This window comes from Papio anubis, chromosome 14 (genome assembly GCF_008728515.1).
Source record: "Papio anubis isolate 15944 chromosome 14, Panubis1.0, whole genome shotgun sequence".
Lineage (NCBI taxonomy): Eukaryota > Metazoa > Chordata > Mammalia > Primates > Cercopithecidae > Papio > Papio anubis.
The window spans coordinates 105,246,880-105,253,587 of record NC_044989.1 but is presented as its reverse complement, the minus strand read 5'-3'; positions in this window follow the sequence as shown (position 1 = coordinate 105,253,587).

The following is a 6,708-nucleotide window of genomic DNA, read 5'->3' as shown; positions in this document are numbered from 1 at the left end:
AGTGTGTGATGTTCCCCTCCCTGTGTCCATGCGTTCTCATTGTTCAAATCCCACTTATGAGTGAGAACATATGGTGTTTAGTTTTCTGTTCCTGTGTTAGTTTGCAGAGAATAATAGCTTCAAGTTTCATCTGTGTCCCTGCAAAGGACATGAACTCATTTTTTGTTTTAAGGCTGCCTTTTTTTTTTTTTTTTTTTTTGAGACAGAGTCTATCTCTGTGGCACCCAGGCTGGAGTGCAGTGGTGTGATCTCAGCTCCCTGCAACCTCCGCCTCCTGGGTTCAAGTGATTCTCCTGCCTCAGCCTCCTGAGTAGCCAGGATTACAGGTGTGTGCCACCACACCCAGCTAATTTTAGTATTTTTAGTAGAGACAGGGTTTCACCATGTTGGTCAGGCTGGTCTCGAGCTCCTGACCTCAGGTGATCCACCCACCTCAGCCTCCCAGAGTGCTGAGATTACAGGCGTGAGCCACCGCGTCTGGCCAGCTTGGCATTTCTGTTTAATCTCTTCAGCTCTCTTAATTGCATCAATAGTTTTATTCCATAGGGCTTGCTGGTGTTTGATAGGTTCATTTCTACGTTTTTCAAATTCAAATGAATGATCCACTGTAAGCTCTTTACCAGGAATGTTTTAGTCCACTTGACTCTGCAAGAATTGCATCTCTTTTAAAGTTTTTATGACATTTGGATTTTCAAACTCTGAACACATTGTAGTCATTGAGAACAAACATCATGCTGTGGCTAGGGTAAATGGGCCCTAAACAGAAATACCACTTTTGATATACACATTGAACCTTTGTAGGTCCCCACTGACCAAAAGCCAAGTTTGAGAGGAAGTCTTTTTTTTTTTTTTTTTTTTTTGAGACGGAGTCTCACTCTGTCGCCCAGGCTGGAGTGCAGTGGCGCAATCTCAGCTCACTGCAAGCTCCGCCTCCCAGGTTCACGCCATTCTCCTCCCTCAGCCTTCCGACTAGCTGGGACTACAGGCGCCTGCCACCAAGTCCGGCTAATTTTTTTGTATTTTTAGTAGAGACGGGGTTTCACCGTGTTAGTCAGGATGGTCTTGATCTCCTGACCTCGTGATCCGCCCTCCTTGGCCTCCCAAAGTGCTGGGATTACAAGCGTGAACCACTGCGCCCGGCCCCCTTGTTTTTCCTAAAAAAAAATGTGTAGAGAGATGATTTGAGCTCATGTTCTCTGATGTCATTTTTTGGAGGGGAACCTTCTGAAAGGTTCCTTCACTGAATCTTCTGCTCACGGAGCAGGACTGTTGTTGGAGACAAATGTTCATTCAGAGGATGTGTTCGATAGCTCTGCAGATTCATTCACTTATTTCTTGACTGCACACCCAGGTGTTGGTGCTAATCTGTAATGTCTTCCCCTTGGCTTACAAAAAGATAGCATCATCGTCTCCATGCAATCAGTGGGGTTTATGGAGCACTTACTGTGCGCTAAGCCCCATGCCAGGCACTTGGATAAGGAGACGAGTTTGTTCTAGGAGGTCCTTCCCTTGAGGAACTCACACTTAGGCGGAGAGAAAGGTGGACCCACAGGCCCCTATGAGCAGCAGAGGCATCAGAGCCCCTTCCCATGTCTCACTACGACCCTGCAAGGTGAACCTTCCTTGCTTGCTTGCTTGATGCTTGATTTTTAAAATTGAGATATAATTCATATGCATTACCATTCACTCTTTTAAAGTGTACAATTCAGTGGTTTTTATTATATGCACAAGGTTTTGCATTCAACTCTCAGATGAGAACGCCTGTGCCCATCAGCAACCACGCTCCATCCCTCTCCCCCAGGCCCTGGCAACCACGAATCTACTTTGTAGCTCTATGAATTTGCCTATTCTAGACATTTTGTATAAAAGGAACTGTTTGGCAGGGTGCAGTGGCACGTGCCTGTAATCCTAACTCTTTGGGAGGCCCAGGCCGGTGGATTGCTTGAGCTCAGGAGTTCAAGACCAGCTTGGGCAACATGGTGAAAGTACAAAAAGTACAAAATGTAGCTGGGCGTGGTGGTGCGTGCCTGTAGCCAACTACCTGTGGGGGCTGAGGCAGGAGGATTACTTGCGCCCAGGAAGTTGAGGCTGCAGGATTCCAGCCTGGGTGACAAAGTAAGATCCTGTCTCAAATAAAATAATTTAAAAAATATAAAAATAAAAGGAACTCTACAATATGTAGTCTTTTGTGTCTGGCTTCTTCGATATACTGTAATGTTTTTAAGGCTTATCTATGTTGTAGCACATACCAGTACTTCATTCCTTTATATGGGTGAATAATATTCCATTATATGGCTGTTTCATGTTTTGTTTAATCTATTCATCATCAATTGATAAACCTTTGGGTCATTCCCACCTTTTCGGTATTGTGAATAATGCTGCTATAAATATTTGTGTACAGGTTTCTGTGTGAAGACATTTTCAGTGCTGTCCCTGGATATGCCTAGGAGTGGAATTGCTGGGTCACATGGTAGATTAATGTTGAACTTTTTTTTTTTTTTTTTTTTTTTTTTTTTTTGAGACGGAGTCTCGCTCTATCTCCCAGGCTGGAGTGCGGTGGCACGATCTTGGCTCACTGCAAGCTCCGCCTCCTGGGTTCACACCATTCTCCTGCCTCAGTCTCCCAAGTAGCTGAGATTATAGGCACCTGCCACCATGCCCGACTAATTTTTGTATTTTCAGTAGAGACAGGGTTTCACTGTGCTAGCCAGGATGGTCTCGATCTCCTGACCTCGTGATCCACCCGCCTTGGTTTCCCGAAGTGCTGGAATTTCAGGCAGGAGCCACCGCACCCCGCCAATGTCGAACTTTTTAAAGAGTTGCCAAGTTGTTTTCCCAAACAGCCGCACGATTTTATATTTCTATCAGCAGCGTATGAGGATCTGATTACCCCCATATCTTTGTGAACATTTATTATCGTTTGTTTTGTTTTGTGTTCTGAGACAGGGTCTCACTCTGTCCCCCAGGCTGAAGTGCAGTGGCGTGATCATGACTATGGTCCACTATAGCCTCAACCTTCCAGGGCTCAGGTGACCCTCCCACCTCAGCCTCCCAAGCAGCTGTGACCACAGGTGCAGCCACCACACCCAGCTAATTTTTGTAGTTTTTGTAGAGACAGGGTCTTGCTCAGGTTGGTCTCAAACTCCTGGGCACAACCCATCTGCCCACCTGAGTCTCTCAAAGTGCTTGGATTATAGGTATAAGCCCTGGCACCTGGCGTTATCTGTCTTTTTTTATTTAAAGTGGTAGATACATGGTGGTTCGTTTAAATATCTCTGAGATGGGAGGACTATTTAGGCCAGAGAGATCCTACATCACGGTGAAACTCCCCATCTTCATTGTGTCACGGGGGTGGCTGTGGTCTCAGCTACCGGAGCTGAGGAGAATGGTGAACTGGGAGGCGGAGCAGTGGGGCCAAGCCACTGCACTCAGCCTGGGCAGAGAAGACCTCTGTCCCGCACAAAAATAAAATAAAAATATAAAGTGGTATCTCAGTGTGATTTGATTTTATGCTTTTTGAGACGGAGTCTCGCCACGCCTTCCAGGCTGGAGGCGTGGCCGGATCTCAGCTCACTGCAAGCTCCGGCCCCGGTTCTCGGCCATTCTTCCTGCCTCAGCTCTCCCGAGAAGGACTACAGACGCCCCGCTTTACCTCTACCTCGCTAGTTTTTGTATTTTTTAGTAGAGACGGGTTTCACCATGCCAGCCAGGATGGTCTCTCGACCTCCTGACCTCGCGTGATCCGCTCCGGGCCGGCCTCCTGCTGGGACAGGCCGAGCCACCGCCTGATTTTATGCTTTTTGATGATGAATATGTTGAACATATTTCCATGTGCTTATTGGCCATTTAAAAACTTTTTTTTTTTTCCTAAATAGAGATGGCATTTCCCTATGTTGCCCAGACTGGTCTTGAACTCCTGACCTCAAGCAATCCATCTGCCTTGGCCTCCCAAAGTATTGGGATTATGGGCATCAGCCACCATGCCCGACCCTATTGGCCATTTGTATGTCTTCTTTGGAAAAATGCCTATTCAAATACTTTACCAGTTTTGTTTTGTTATTTTATTTTATTTTATTTTGAGATGGAGTTTCATTCTTGTTGCCCAGGCTAGAGTGCAATGGCAATCTTGGCTCACCACAACCTCCGCCTCCTGGGTTCAAGTGATTCTCCTGCCTCAGACTCGCGAGTAGCTGGGATTACAGGCACGTGCTACCACGCCCGACTAATTTTGTACTTTTAGTAGAGATGGGGTTTCTCCGTGTTGGTCAGGTTGGTCTTGAACTCTCAACCTCAGGTGATCCGCCTGCCTCAGCCTCCCCAAGCGCTGGGATTACAGGCATGAGCCACCGTGCCCGACCCTCTTTTTTTTTTTTTAAGAGACAGGATCTTGCTCTGTTGCCCAGGCTGGAGTGCAGTGGTACAATCATAGATCATTGTAGTCTCGAATTCCTCGGCTCAAATGATCCTCCTGCCTCAGCCTCCTGAGCACCTAGGACTATAGCCAGGTGGCACCATGCCTGGCTAATTTTTTTTTTTTTTTTTTTTTTTGAGATGGAGTTTTGCTCTTGTCGCCCAGGCTGGAGTGCAGTGGCCCGATCTCAGCCCACTACAACCTCGGCCTCTTGGGTTCAAGTGATTCTTCTGCCTCAGCCTCCTGAGTAGCTGGGATTACAGGTGCCTGCCACCACGCCCGGCTAATGTTTTATATTTTTAGTAGAGCCGGAGTTTCACCATATTGGGCAGGCTGGTCTTGAACTCCTGACCTTGTGATCTGCCCGCTTGGCCTCCCAAAGTGCTAGGATTACAGGCGTGAGCCACCCGCGCCCAGCCAATTTTTAAAATTTTGTAGAGATGGGGGTCTCCCTATGTTGTCTCAGCTGGTCTCAAACTCCTGCAGTGTGGTGGTTCATGCTTTGTAATCCTAGCACTTTGGAAAGCAGAGGCAGGAGGATTGCTTGAGGCCGGAAGTTTGACACCAACCTGGGCAACATAGCAAGATTCAGTCTCAACAACAAAAATAATAAGAATTAAAAAAAAAAAAAAAAAGACAATGAAACTAAGGCAGAAAGAGGTTAAATAGTGTGCCTGAGTGGTTAAGCCCAATTCACATCCCTGAGGAAGTGCAGGTGATCAGTAAACATCTGAAAAGATGTTCAACTGCCTTAGCGGTCAAGGAGCTGAAATGTAAACACCAACAGCACTAAGGGCACTAATTTTTCCTTCATCCAGTGGGGCTAAATTTGCAAAGGCTTGGTGGTGGGGACTGATCCACACATGCCCTACTGGTGGGAGCATGAATTGCTCCAAACTTTGGGAAAGCAATTTGGCAGAATATATTATTATTATTATTTTTTTTTTTGAGACGGAGTCTCGCTCTGTCACCCGAGCCGGAGTGCAGTGGCCGGATCTCAGCTCACTGCAAGCTCCGCCTCCCGGGTTTACACCATTCTCTTGCCTCAGCCTCCCGAGTAGCTGGGACTACAGGTGCCTGCCACCTCGCCCGGCTAGTTTTTTGTATTTTTTTAGTAGAGATGGGGTTTCACCGTATTAGCCAGGATGGTCTCGATCTCCTGACCTCGTGATCTGCCCGCCTCGGCCTCCCAAAATGCTGGGATTACAGGTGTGAGGCACCGCGCCCGGCCAACATAGGGTTAAATCCTACAATGCACAACCTCCCTCAAAGAATTATCAACCCAAGATGTCAGTTGTGCTGACATAGGGAAAGGAAAAAAAGAATAAACCCCAAACTGCTAGCTTTTTCCTTATATATCTGTGCTGTTTGACTTATAATGTACATTTATTTTGACAACTAAAAAGTATCCTATAAAAATAATAGTAAGTTTATTGAGCTGGTAAAGACAATGATGGAGCAGAGGTGGCAGACCATTCCCCAAGCCAACTGTTTCCAAAGGAGACCTGAGGGACTGGGTGTGAGTGGAGAGTGGTGGGAGGTGGAAGCAGCAGGGGATGAGCGGGGATATCCTGGGAGCCTGGCCCTGACCTTGGAGCTCACTCACACAATCTAAATAATCCCAGAGTGAAGCTGAGGTTTTCCTGAGTTGGATCAGGGCCTGCAAAACTTTCCTATTATTAGGCAAGCCTACTATGAGAATGAGAAGCCTAAACTCAATTTCCATTTTATAGCCTGGAGTAAACCATTTCTGGTCAGACAGCAGGGAATCATAACATATCAGAGCTGAGTATCTCATTGGTTTGCTGAGGGGCAAGTTAGTAGGTGTTCCTCAGGAAAGGGTTTTGTGGTCAATTAAGAAGGGAAACTCTGGCTTAAACTGCAGGTAAATTAAGTAAGAGGTCTTTGCTGCAAGCCTAATCAGAGCCTTTATTATGCTAGCGTCCATCTCCAAAAGGGTGGTCATCAAATGCAGGACCTCCCTGTCTTGACCAAGTCCTTTTTCTTGAGATGGTATCTTGAGACTTGGATGGCATGGAATACACTCTGGGAAATACTAACCTAGTTGAACGACAGTTTTACTGATGTAGAAATGGTGGCCCAAAGGATAAAAAGTGGCTGAACTAGCTACTTTCCAGACCAATGCTTTTTTCTCCTGCCAAACACCTTAACCGCAGTTGCAAATTAACTATAGATCCTTGGGGAACATTCCTCAGAATTTTTCCCCAATTCAATTTGGAGGGGTTGCAGTGGAGGTGAGGGAGAAGGGAGTAACAGTGAAGCCATTCAAAGCAAAA